The 14,394-nt window shown below is 39.0% G+C and overlaps 1 long non-coding RNA gene across 1 annotated transcript; it reads right to left on the minus strand.

Moving 5' to 3' along the window:
- Window positions 1-307: 307 nt before the first annotated feature.
- On the minus strand, window positions 308-13,895 carry LOC141411345 (uncharacterized). Its single transcript, XR_012436107.1, has 3 exons — window positions 12,940-13,895; window positions 10,515-10,623; window positions 308-2,113 (listed from the first exon to the last, which is right to left on the minus strand). It is a non-coding gene; the product is annotated as an uncharacterized lncRNA (long non-coding RNA).
- Between the last annotated feature and the right edge of the window lie 499 nt (window positions 13,896-14,394).

Below are 14,394 nucleotides of genomic sequence, written 5' to 3' on the forward strand. Positions count from 1 at the left end.
AGAATAGAAAGAGAGTATCAGTACCAGAGGAAAGGAACAAGATAGAGGTTCACAAAATTTGGGTTTTAGATTCTGTCTAGAAAACTTTGGGCAAATCTTAACCTCACTCTATCCCAGTTTCCTTTGAGAATGAAGTTGATGAACTTGAGAATTCTAAGATCCTTGAGTCTTAAATTGTGCGAGTCTGTATGACATGTTTTTAGACCCAAGAGTTCTAACAGAAATCCTATATCAGAGATCAGTAGCAGCAACTGTGAATACTGAAATATATTCATACAAGTAATAAAATCAACTTGGAAACATAATTGAGCATTCTCTAAAGCTAGTTTTATTTTCTCCAACAAACTTCATGGTGAATGATGGTATTGAAAAAAATTAAAAGGCAATAACAAACATTTTTAGGAGTCATGTTTATTTCCTTTGACACATGTAAAGTGTGTTTGGAGGCAAGAAAAAACATTTCCACTCATTCTCTCTTTTTCTTTCTTTTCTTTTCCCTTTCCCTCTCCCTCCTTCCCCCCTTCTTCTTCTCCTTCTTCTTTTTAAGTCTATTGATTTTCCCTTGGCTTTTCTGGTGAAGCTAACATAAAATGATGTCTAATTCTCATATAGCAAGTGAGTATCTACTTTTCACAAGACTCTATTAATCTACCGGTCCCTTCACTGCGGGTTAGAAGCTCAGGCAATTATATTTACTTTTCAACTCCAGGTGCTCAATGGGTTCAGGCACAAAGTACTTTACGGAAGAACCTGGAGTCCATAAAAAACAATCCCTGCTTTTCTTTTATAGTCCTGCCTCCATCAGCATAAGAAAACACAGAACTAAATTCAGAGTGTTTTAACTCCATAGTGAGTAGAATGAAGTCACTGAAAATTAAAAACTAATGTTTAGGTTTCTGGTTTGTTCAAATGAGAAGAGGTACCGGTCATGACCCAAAGAAAAAAAGCAGATCTAGAATGAAAGGGGATGAGTTCAGCATGTTTGTGTCCATTTGAGGTGCTTTAGGTGAAAGTCAAATGGAGATGTTCTACTGGGTACAGAATGTATGAGTCTAGTAAAGACAGCTAAACTAAAGAGAACAATCTTGAAGGCACTGTCATTTCCTTCTTGTTTATTAAAATAATGGGTCCATGAAAGAGTCTCTGAGAAGAAAGCACCAAGAGAAAGCACTCTGCTTCACCTCTGCTTCACCCTACAACAGGCCCCCACATGAATATTTTCCACCTCATTTTACAAATGAAGAAACTGAGGCTCAAAACCAAGCAGACCCCATAATGGAACTTTCCTTATTAACTACATTCCCCTATTTTTCCTTAGGTCAAAATGATTAAATGTGCTCTTCCCACAAGCCACCCCCTTCCCCAGCCTCACTTTTCTAGCCAGAATTAGCACTGATAAAATAGCAAACGCTGGTGGAAATCAGTCAGGGATGAGATTTTGCCTACGGATTCTCGGAGAAGAGCGATAGTGTGACTTGTACTCTGAAGGATGAAGATGATCAGCTAACATAAGAGAGCAAATGGAAGGGAAGAAATGCTGTGCATCACTGCAATCAGCTATGCAGCGGAGAAGAGTCTGATACTCATATTATTATGCCTCATCCTTATTGGAGCCTTGCCAACCCAGGAGTTTAATTTTCTTGCAATCCCTTTTCTATTATTATTTTTCCATTTTCATTAGGTATCTGTCAGCAGACTTCTCTGTGGTCAGAATTCCAACATGTCATGTAATTTTCAATGCCAACTTGGACTTTGGCATTGCCCCACCACTGTGGGTTTTTCCTTATTGACCTGCCCAGCTCTTTTCTTACCATCTTGTCAACCTTGACACAGGAAGGCTGGAAGCCAGTCACAGACACACATATACATACACAGCTATTCCTGGAAACATAGGCTGGTGGAGTCTGCTGAATTTAGGGAAGGAGGAGCTATGCAAGTCAGTTAATTACTGTAATAATTTGAAGTTTCTGTTAGCTAATGCTTCTGAGACCCAGACAGTCCCCATGGAAACGGCTTTGCTGTTGGTGCTACATCAGAATTCTCTTCAGTAAATAATCAGTAATAACACATCTTTTCTTTCCTCATTGCTCTTGTCATGATGGTGAAACACCAACTGCAAAAAGAACAAAAGAATAGGTTTACTACTGATCCTGAATGATGAGTAAAATGCCTTCCAGGAGCCCCTGCCAATAAGGGAGGGAGGCAGCAATGAGAGTTGAAGCTATGAGGTTTTTTTTTTTTTTTTTTTTGAAAACAGCCAACATTGAGCAATCACATCTCTCTGCAGGTTAGTGACTTGCTGAAGAGGCTACAGTCCTAATTAACTTCTTGTCATCAATGCACATTTACTGTGCCCCAAATATTAAGTTTTATACTAGGCCTGGTCAGAAGCAGGTCTAAGTTCTCTGGTGCCTGGAGTTTACAGAATAGGAATGAGGATGGGGAGGAGGTAAGGAGAAATGTGGGGAGGGGAAGAGGGAGTCTTTAAGGTAATAATATAAGGTATGGAATACAGAATTAGGTACAGCGATAACCCCTGCCTTACCACAGGAATATGTTTCTAGGACCCCAGTGCCTGGAACTATGGATAGTGTTGAGCCCTATCTAATACTGTTTTTTCCTATACATACATATACAAGTTCAATGACATTTCCATCTTAATGACACGTCTATCACTCTCGCTATAACTTTTGCAGTTTGAGACCTGACAGGAAAACTAGCACAAATTTCATGTTTCTTCTTTCACAATTTCATGGCTAGAAGATTCTTACCACTGATCTTAGCAATTTCAGCCTATGATTGTTAATTAATTAGTTAATTTTTCCTTAAATCAAGAACTTTTATCTTTTTATACAAATAAAGCACTTTATGTTTCTTTTTGGCATCACCCCAACTGCCATCATCACTATTCTTGCCTTAGGGCAAGAATCCTTAAGTAAAGTAAGGGTTCTGTGAACACAAATCCTCAATAACATGACAGTTGATCTGATAACCAAGGAGGTTAGGAAGTGACTAACAGAAAGGATAGTGTACACAGTGTAGATACATTGGACACAACGATGTTCACATCCTGGGGGGGATGCAGTGAGACCACACAAGATTTCATCATATTATGCAGAATGATATGTAATTTAAATCTTATGAATGGTTTATTTCTGGAAATTTTCACTTAATATTTTCAAACAAGAGTTGACTATGGCTAACTGAAATCTTGGAATGCAAAACTTCAGGTAAAGGGGAAACTACTTTATATGTATGGAGTTAGAAGGGCCTCAAGCAAAATGAGTGGCCCTGAAGTTTAAGCCTCTCTGGCTCAAATCCATCCTAGATGTGCCAGACAGAGTAATAAGTAAAGACAAACACCTCCTCAGCAATGACGGCAGCTCCTATGTACTTTGTACCTAGCACTAGGCTAAGCATTTTACACACATTATTTCATTGAATCCTCACGACCACTGCATGGGTTAGATCGAACCATTGTTGCAGATGAGGAAACCAAAGCTCAGTGACCTGCCAAAGGACACATGGTGGTGGAATTGTGTTGAAAGTCAGGGATTCTTACACTAAAGACCAAGCTTTTAACCACAAAGGTATAAAGTTCTCATGAAGTTCTCCACAGTACCATGCACCATTAACAGCGGCACCTAAGCCAGTCTTGAAAAGTTCAGAAAAAGGTTTTCTTTCAAAAGATAATACTCAAAGCAGCACTTCTCTTCCTAGGCACTATGGACATTTTTGGCTGGATGATCCTTTGCTATGGGGGCTGCTCTGAATATTATAGGATATTTAATGACCTCCCTGGCCTCACCCACCATGTGTCAAGTAGCACCCTCTTCTCTGTTGGGACAACTGAAAAATGTCTTCAGGTATTCCCTACATGTCTCTTGGTAGGGGGACACAACAAATCCTAGCTGAGAACCAATAACTTAAAGAATTAGTAAGAGGAGCAGGTGAGGAAGTGGTGGCTGGGGAAGTGCACTCCAGAAAGAGGTCACATCAAGAACAAAGGGAGAGTAGTGGAAACAGCAGGACAGGCTGAAGGAAGGGCAAGCACCTTGTTGCTAGTTGAGGCTCCAGAGCAAGGCCGGGGATTCGGGGATTCACTGATAGTGAGGCTGGAAAGGGTCAGATTACAGACCTCAGTGTGTGCCGAGCTAAGGAGTGAGAATTTTACTCCCTCAGACAGCATGGCACACACCTGGTAGCAACAGGATCAGGGATACATTTTTAGTAGTTGCTCCGCTTCCTCTGTCTCTCAGTTAACTTTGCCTCTTTGTGTTTTAGACATGGGCAATCCACTATTTCTAGAAATTACACCAAAGTCCCACAGAAATGAATGCACAGGTGGCTTTGTGATAACCCACTTCCACCTCCCAGCGGAAGACAGAGTGAGACAGAGGTCTTGGTGCCACCCATCCAGGAGGTGGGATGGGACTGCCATCTTCAGATATGAGGAGTGGGGAAGCCTTTCCTGCTGAACAACTGTGCCAGTTTTACCCAGGAAGCAGATGAGGTTGCTGTGGAAAGTGTGTATGAAGTATCCACTCTCAGTAGAGCTGTGCTTAAGTAGAGAAGGGAAGTGAATAAAACAAAAAAACCTGTCTGTGAGCATCAACCTCTGGCTTTCCTCAGATCGAGTGATGTAAATAATACAGAAAGTACTGCTATCATAAGGCAGACATTACTCATGGCCTGTCCAATATCCATTCTCTTCCTTGTCCTTACTAACAAGATCCTGGCTTTGTGCAGGCAACAATTTTCCCAGCTACAATTGCTTACTTGCTCAGACTCCTATTCAGCTATTGCAGACCCAGTAATCAAGGAAATAGGAGGTAGCAGGTGTGGGTTTTCCAGAAAGCTCTCAGAAACATGCAGGTTTAATTTGCATGACCCTTTTGAAACTTCCACCACTTTCCTGCCTCAAAGAGAAATCTTGTTGCTAACAGCGAAACAACCATCTTGTTATGGCAAGGTGACTATTATGAAGATAAAGGTCTCTTAGTCCAGAAAAATAGAGAGAAAAGTTGGAAAGAGACAGAGAGGAGTTGGACCCCCAGTGCATCCTTGCAGAACTGCCTCCTTCCACACATCACCTGTGTTTTACTCAGCTGAGCAAGTGAGTGGTCATACATAACAACTCGAGCAGTTCAAGGAAGAGCAGAAATTTGGTCACAGAAGGCGATAAGCCAGAAGAATCCTGATACTACTTTTCATGCTCCAAGAAAAAAATAATCCTACAATATTAATGCTATACAAATTTGAGTGATTTATGGCTTGTTATATGTTACTCATTATAGAATTTTCTGTGTTAGAGTTCCTTTGAATGTTGTATTGATATTTTATTGTTTGTATACCTATTCATGAATTTTAAGCACATAGTTTAGATGGTCTCTTATTGAATGGAACCATTAATACTGAGCAACCACAAATAATTTGTATCTAGCATTAAAATGTGCCTTAGTCCTTTTTCCAGATTTCTTTTTCTAAGGCTAGTGTAACAAGATGAGCATAAATTTATGTCTTCTTTTCATAAAACTCTATGACTAAAATAATTTTTTCGAAGGAAGAAATCCAAATTGCCCCAAAACAAATAAAACAATGTTCACCATCCCTGGCCATAAAAGAAATGCAAATCAAAACCACATAAAGATTCTACCTCACCCCTATTGGAATGGCTATCATCAAGAACACAAACAATAACAAATACTGGAGAGGATGCAGAGAAAAAGGAATGCTCATACACTGCTGGTGGGAATGCAAGCTAGTACAACCACTTTGGAAAACAATATGCAGGCTTCTTAAAAAACTAAACACAGATCTGCCATATGATCCGGCAATAACACTCCTAGGGATATACCCAAAGGAATGTGACTTTGGTTACTCCAAAGGCACCTGCACACCCATGTTTATTGCAGCACTATTCACAATAGCCAAGCTATAGAAGCAGCCAAGATGCTGCACTACCTGACGAATAGATCAAGAAAATGTGGTATTCATACACAATGGAATTTTACTCAGCCACAAAAAAAGAATGAAATTTTATTATTCGCAAGTAAATGGATGGGACTGGAGAACATCATCTTAAGCGAAGTTAGCCAGGTTCAGAAGGCCAGAAATCGCATGTTCTCCCTCATATGCGGATTATAGACTTAAAACAAATGCAGTAATATTATTGGACATGGGTCACACACTAAGGGGAGAACCCACATGGGTTGAATAGGGAAAGGGAAGGAAATCTAAAACTTGAATGTGGTTGATGTACTCACTGTAGAGGAGTGAATACAGTAATCTTAAACTGGCAGAGGCCACTATGGGAAGGGTGTAGTGAAGAGGTAGAGATGTACTAATATGGGTTGCAATACACGAGTGCATGGAAGCAAAGCTAGGAATCTGTATAGCTATCTTTATCTCAAACTAGCCAAAATGCCATGTCTTTCTTATTATCTCCTATGTTTTCTCTTCAACAAAAATCGGAGAAGAGGGTGGAATAGGTTCTGCCCGGAAACAGAGTGGGGGGTAGGAGAAAGGGGGGAGGGAGGGCTATACAAACAATGTATACATATGATATGTAAGTAAATGTAAAAATGATAAAAATAAAAGAAAGAAAAAATAAAAATAAAAATTATATCCTGGTTTTAAAAAAAGAAACAAACAATTCTAATACCCAAGAAGAAATAATCAGAACCTTATTTTGCCTGAAAATTTCTACTCTAGTTATTTCAAGTGTTTGAACTGTCAGATAGGTGCCTTTGAGTGCTGCAGAGAAAAATCTATTATCAATCCAGAATTCACTGGAAAGAAAGGATATATATATATATATATATATATATATATATATAGTCCAGTGTTTACTTGAAAGATCAGTAAAAATAAGCAAAAGCAGAAATTTCAAAGACAAAAAACAGCAACAACTCCTCTTCCTAAGATGTACCAGAGGATGTCTGTGAAATCATTTACCTCCTTCCAACTCAAATGGCTACAGAGCACATTGGGACAACATAACCCTAAAAACTCACCTGTGCCAGTATCAGTACCATTTTCCTTTGTAATGTGTGTAATGTCCTTTCCTCTAAAAGTAGGCACTTCCCCCTGCCCCAAAGGCTCACTGGTCACAAGCTATCATAATTCACCAATCAGCCAAGCAAATTTCAATTCATAAAAGAAACACGACATAGGTGAAATATGGTCATAGATAACTTGCTGGGTCCTTTGGTTTCATTACCATTACAAAGACTGATATGCAATCCATACCCCAAGTCTGGAGCAGCTAAGAAAAAACTATCTGAATAATCGATTTTCTGGTTAGAATTTCTATCAAATACCATACCTCCCAAGAGGAAGCTCCACCAGAGGATGGAATGTTCTGGAAAGAATTGAAGTCTGTGTTTGAACTGGAGGTTGCAAGGGCTTTTTCATTATAAAATATGGAATCTCAGTAGTTGGTTTGAATTGTTTGCTCTAGATCTCCATGGATAATAAAAACCTCATTGTTTCTCAATGTTTGTGTAACTAAAGTTTATCAGCTGGAGCTAATCTTTAATTCAGAAGTTTGAGCTGTCTGTCAAGCAGTACCTGGTGAAAAGAAATCTGGGAAGTTATGGACAAGTCCTTCTGAGAATGTGAATTGAATGACTTGATCTCAGTGAGAAATGGAAACACTGGCATATGTGTGCACACAGTAGGAGAGGGTATAAGGAAGTAAAAATGGAGTTCCTAATGGATACTCAAAATGTTGTTAATACAAAGAGATACCACTTATCACTCTTCAGTAGGTAGCCTAGAAAATCTATGAACTGGGGGGGCAGCTATAGGCAGAATGTAATCAAAATATCAGGGGTGGGGGCTGAGCAATTCAGCTACTCAGGAGATGGAGATAGGTTTGCAGTTTGAGGTCCACCTGGGTAAAAGTTTAGCATGACCCTACCTGAAAAACAAGCCAGGCATGGTGACCACAGCTGTAATCCCAGTTGCTCAGGAGGTGAAGTTAGGAAGAACATGGTCTTAGACTGGCCTGGGCAAAACTGTATCTGAAAAATAACCTAAAGTGAAAAAGGTGGGGGCATGGCTCAAGTGGTAGAATGCTTGCCTAGCAAGTGCAAGGCCCTGAGTTCAAACCCTAGTACTGCCAAAAAATATATCTCAGAGGGAATGCATAACAGTGAAGTGGCAGTACATGTTGACTGGAGATATAAACATATCAAAAGTGCTAAGACTGGGGCTGGAGGAGTGGCTCAAGCCAGTAGGGTATTTGAGCTCAAACTCCAGTACCGGCAAAAAAAAATAAAATAAAAATGCTAAGACTGTCAAGTAGGGAAACATTTTAAAATGTCTATAATTTTTCTTTGTTTGTAAAAAAATTTCTTCAGTCAGATACTTGTGATATTTACATGAAACAGACTTATGGTATATGCCAAATTATAGCATATGTCTTATAAAACATTCCATTTTTAAATATCTTTTTAAAGATATATTTGATATATTGTAAGAACTTTTGTAAATACCACAATGTGCCCCACCCAGCACAACAATAAAACAAACTTCCCTGTACACTTACCGAAAAAAGGATTTCTATCATTTTTCTTATAGTTATAAATTTGCCACCTTTGTTTCTCCTTTTTCACTGTCTCCTGCTGGTAATACTGTCATTTCTTTAACAGTGCACAGATGGTCACTGATTTTATAATTCAAGAATTACATTGCTCTGGATTTCATTCTAAACAAGGTAAGATATTGCTTTGAATCCAAATTCTTGCTAAAACTCCAAATACTTGTAATAGCTGAACTCTGTCCTACCTCTGGGCCTTTGCACTTGGTATCCCCTCTTCTAACCTTCTTCTGGGGCTTTCGGCAGTGCTGGCTTCTTATCTTCCTTAAAATCTCCGTAGGGAGGTGGCCTTAGATGTGGTCCTGGTTATCTTTTATTGCAAGACTGTCTATTTCTTTCCTGGTACTTTTCATACTTATTTGTGTGATCTAAAAAAATGTAATGTTAAAAAAAATTAACTACTTTGCTTGTTTACTTACTTATATTTTTTTCCCACTAGCAAAAAAGCTGCATGAGTAGTAGGATCTTGTTTATTGAGTTTGCCTTGAATTTGTAAAATATTTCTGTTTTATGCTTGGACAATGGAAACATTTCCAGGAATCACATGACAAAATAGATTTCCCTGGGCTCCGGTGGGATAGATTTCAAAGTCAAAGCTTCTTTCTGTGATGTTATTGAACAGAGGAATATTTGCAATAATTCTTGATTGTCATATCCCCCCAAAAGGAGCCAACATGCAATTCTAAGCACCATTGCAACTGTCTGAGGCTGAAAGTAGCTTGCTATCAATTTAGCCTGTGTCACAGGCGTGCTCTTAACCAGAGATATAATTATGTTTATGCTGTGAAAAGCTCCATCAGTTTACACTGACACTTGATTGCTCAGCTCATCAGGACCAAATGTCTATAGAATCATCTGAAACTGAAGTGCAGCTCTGACTCACTCTCCTAATTACAGGTATGAAGGGAGGCGATTGGCCACAGATATTATCAACCCTTAAAAGTTGCCATTTAGCAATATTTTTCAAAAGGAGAGCATTGAGCCAAAGAAAAGAAAAAAGCAATACTGTGCTTTCATTAAGTATGTATATATAAAATATAAGCGTGTCCTTGTAAATAAAAATTATTTACCTAAATATTTTACTTACGTACTTATCTACCAGTACACATATTTATATAAAAGCAATACATAATATCTTTCTTATTTAAATAAGATATATATCTTTATACATGTAAAAATAATTTGCCTAATTCATTAAATGTAAAAAGTCCAAATTATATATGAACAGTGGCCACTGTCACTACCTAACAGTACAGATATTCTTCTGTGTTTGTGATCTCACAGGTAGTGGCTGTGCTTAAATTGAGCAGACTTTTTTCTTTTGGTGTTACTAGGGCTTGAACTCAGAGTCTAATGCTTGCTAGGCAGGTACTCTACTGCTTGAGCCACTCCACCAGCCCTTGAGCAGATTTTTTATAACTCACATCAAAAGAAATCTGCATCTTTTAAGGGAGATTCTAACCGGAACCTTACTATTCTCTTTTTCCTTCTATTAGCGTGGATGTTTTCTTCTTCAAATCCTCTGATATTTTTGCATTTTAGTCAGTAAACTACCTACCCTCTGAGGCTGGGAAGGAGCTTGCTATTTAGAAAAGGTCAGGATACATTTTTCCTGTCTGATAATGACCATGCACCTGCTCTGTGCCTGCGACATAGGGAGGACGTATGAGGCAGCCGTCAGTTTTCAAAGCAGCCCTGTTGCGACTGCTGACTGACACAAAGTATACGGAAAGAATGGAAGTGGCCACTGTTGAACATATTTCTTCCCAGAACAAGTCTGTGAAGTTCAAACAAAGGCTTCTAACAAATTTGGCTTCAAGATTACTGCAGACAACAATAATAACCAGACAAAACCTAAAACCATCCCCTGAAGTGCCTCTGTTAGGCCAGATTAGACACGCAGCCTCACCTGTGTTGCAGAAGAAGCAGGCTGGGCATCTCACAGTGGCATCTTTGATAATTGCTTAGAAACCTCTGGGGTTGGCTGTTTGACCACATATCTAAGTTGCACGCAGACACTTGGAGTATCAAAATAGAAAATAGGTGAGAATTAGAAAACAAAACAAAACAAAAACAAAAACAAAACACCCCAAGGTAGGAGACCCTAGCCAGCAGCTGAGTTTGATGAACTCTGCTGACAAGGACTGGTGGGGCTGCCTACTAATATCAATATTCAGGTGCCACTTGTCCATTATGCATGGAAACTCAACTCTGCCTGGGCAGGCAGTGCTGGGTGGCCAAGTTTGCCATTGCCTGACCCCACAAACACATCATCCGCCTGTCAGTAAAAAGGCCTGGCACTCCAAGAAGAGCTTTCAGGGATTCAATGGCACACTTCCCACAATAGATGCAGCAGCTTTAATAAAAACATGGGAGACACATTGTCCACTCTCAACTTGGAACAAAGCAGGGGAGAGGAGGTCCCAATGGGACAAAGGGAAGCTGTCCGCTGCTCCTTGCAAAGTACAAAAGACCCTTTCCAAATAGTCAGGACCACCCTTCAAAAGTCTCATTTCTTTCCAACCTAATATAATCATTTTTACTAAGTACCAAACCAAACACTTCCTCTTTGGCAAAGTACCAGATACTTCCTGGAACATTATCTCAGTTGTGAAATAACACCCATGACATGGAAATTAAAATGGAAACTGCACTGGATTTCATTCATATTAATTTGACCCTTCATCTGAATACAGGTATGGGTGAAATATGCAAGTATCCAGAACGAGAGGAATGAGACACATAAGTTCCTTAACATCCCCTCTAATCCATGTGATCGTTTTCTTGCGGCTGGCACTGCAGTCAAAGTTCTTTTGTTTGTTTACTGAAACATAAATCTGCTAGAAAAGCCCAACTCTAAATTACTGTTGCATTTCTGATGGAAAGCTGCCACATAATTTAAATTCCAGCAGCTCTACAGGTTCCCATATTTCTTATTTGTGACTTGCCACCTCACAGGCAAAGTGCATTGTACTATCATTTTAATAAACAGTTTTTGAGTGAAGGCTGTTTTTCTTTGTGTCCATATGCCATCTGTTTACTTTTTTCTTTCTCTTTACTGACACATCTTGAGATCCAATAAAGAGCTTTGCAAAGTCATTTTATTTCAAAGGTAGCCATTGCATTTCAACAGCCAATAAACCAAATGACCAAAAAGAATGATAGTCTTCAAATTGCGTAAGAAGGTGCATGGGAGACAATTTTAGTTTGTCAGTTCATTGGAGGGAAAGGATATTGTGGATTGCACTTGTTCAGCCACTTAGCTGTGAGTAAACTTTTTTTTTTTTTTTTTAGAAAAGCAGTTTTCTTGGGTTTTCTCATCAACAAAGTATTTCCCCATAACAGTAGATAATTATCTAGTGTATTTGGGCAAATGGAGCTCATCTTTATGATAGAGTCAGCACTTAGATACAGATTGACTCCAATTGGATTCCCCGTCCCAGCTTTGAAGAAATGAGTATCATGTGACTTTTAATCTTGTATGAAACAAAAAGATTAAACTGTCACTATTACAATGAACTGGCGTGACGAGTCCTGTGATAGAACCTCACTTTGGGAGCTGCTTCCAGTGATATATATGCAAGGGATAGATTTTTCCTCATAATGCATGTAATTAGACTATAGAACAAAATGTTCTGTTCAAATTCATGACATGCCCAACTAATAAAGGAAGAGAGGATAAGGCCCTTGCTATTTATTTGCATGAAAAAGCTTCAATCTAGGATATACTTTAGAGAAATTAGTTTTTAATCTAGGTGACTAGATGAGATTTTGACCCTGTCTTTTGAGTTGACCTGTGGGAATTTATGCAGAAATAACATTGTGATGCTTACAAACCAGACAGACACTACATTTTTTCATTAATTCCTGAATGTCTCATACGGTCAAGAGAAACAGAAATTCGGTCCTTTTAAAAGCCCACCTTATGAGAATTTGTTTTTATGAAATATTATCAGCAAGTACTGGTAGGAATTTTTGCTAAAATATATTGTTTTTAAATTTAGACATTCAGGAAGTGAGATGCATTGATTCAGCAGCAATGGTTCTCCACTGACCTGTATAAAACAGAAATCTACAATTGTATATTATGAATAGATTTGAGAGCTCTCTTGGTATCCAGTACCTGGCTCTTCAGGGTGAATTATGGACCTCACAATGGGTACTTGAAAGAAAGTTTTACACCAACTGTAAGATTTAATTTTCCATGATGAAGGTCATTGTCACATCCACTGAACATATGTAAACAATTGCTTTTGAAAGGGTTTTTTCCTCTTATTTTTAAAAACGATGACTGATATCAACATCCTCATAATAGGTCATGTAACAGTACTAACCTGCACTTATGATGCAACAGAGACACAGGCCAGGTCTCATGGTTTATGTTTCAGCCCCACTTGACACTCTGACAAGGAAGGAAAGCAGAATCCTCATGCAGATGTAAAACAGGGATGACTGCCCAGGTGGGCAAAAGGCACCAAGATCTCCTGGAATGCTTAAACCATGAACAGGAGTCACCTTCATTTCTTTCCTTTCCCTTTCTTCCACTTGCAAGCCATCAACAGCTGTCAATTTTCTCTTTCAGAAGATGTCCCCGAATTTTCACTTCTTTCTAGTTCCATCCTGGCTCAGACTATCTATCACCTCTAACCGCCTACTCTCCTAAAAAGTTTTTTTAAGGTTATCTTTCCATCCTTGGCTTTCTCTAAGCCAGTGCCAGGTCCCACCAAGCCTAAGAATAATCAGATTATTTGACCTACCTTAAACTGTTCAATGGTTTACCTGTGCATTTAGAATAAGTCCAAATGCAATACACTCACAGCCTCCAATCTCCCATCTGGCCTCTGCTTCTCTGTCTTCTCTCATTTCCCATGGAATCAACACCAGCATCTCAGATGAGAACCATGCTCCTTAGTCACCCCAACTTCTTCCCTACTCTCAGGCCTGCTGGATGGACCACTCTTCATCCTGCTCGCTGCCTCAGAACTCAGGTAAACCAGCCTATCTTCTTCACTGCAGTATCCAGACTAGATCTCAATCTACTTGGGACTTTCCTTTGTTGTTCTTAGCAAAAGCTGCAACGTACAGTCATCTCTCCACATCCACAGGACCCCCAGGATGCTAACATCTGAGCATGCTCTTGTCCCTTATGCAAAATGGTGTCGAATTTGCATGCAGCTTATGTACATCTTCTGGACAGATGAAATTATCTCTAGATTATTTATAATACCTCGTACACCATAAATGCTATGTAAATAGTCATACTGTTCAGGAAATAATGATGAGAAAAAAATCTGCACATGCTCCGAACAGATATAATTTTTTTGTCAATATTTTCAATCTATGGTTGATTGAATGTGAGGATTTGGAACCCCCAGATATGGACGGCCAACTGTATTTTATTTATTCACCATCTTCTTTCTTTGTTGTCCATCTCCCTATGACAATGTCAGCATCTTGAAGGCAGGATGATGTCTGTTTTGGGTTGTTATTACATTTATACAAATCCTCCATCAATGTTGAATGAATATATGAACATATTACAACATAACTTTTATAGGAGAAGATGCAAAACTGCAGAGATGAAGATCCATTTCAGGGAGGAAAACTGTTTGATTTTGGTTTTTTCCATGTTTGGGGAACACAGGTTTTCTTTTTCTTTCCCTTAAGATAAATGTGCCATTATATCTCGTATTCATAAGGGGAAGTAAAGGGAATAGACACTCTCACATCTTGTAATCATAGAGCTTGCTCAAAGCATCTCCCTCTATTTTTTACAATTTGCAAGTGAG

Source organism: Castor canadensis, chromosome 10 (genome assembly GCF_047511655.1).
Source record: "Castor canadensis chromosome 10, mCasCan1.hap1v2, whole genome shotgun sequence".
NCBI lineage: Eukaryota > Metazoa > Chordata > Mammalia > Rodentia > Castoridae > Castor > Castor canadensis.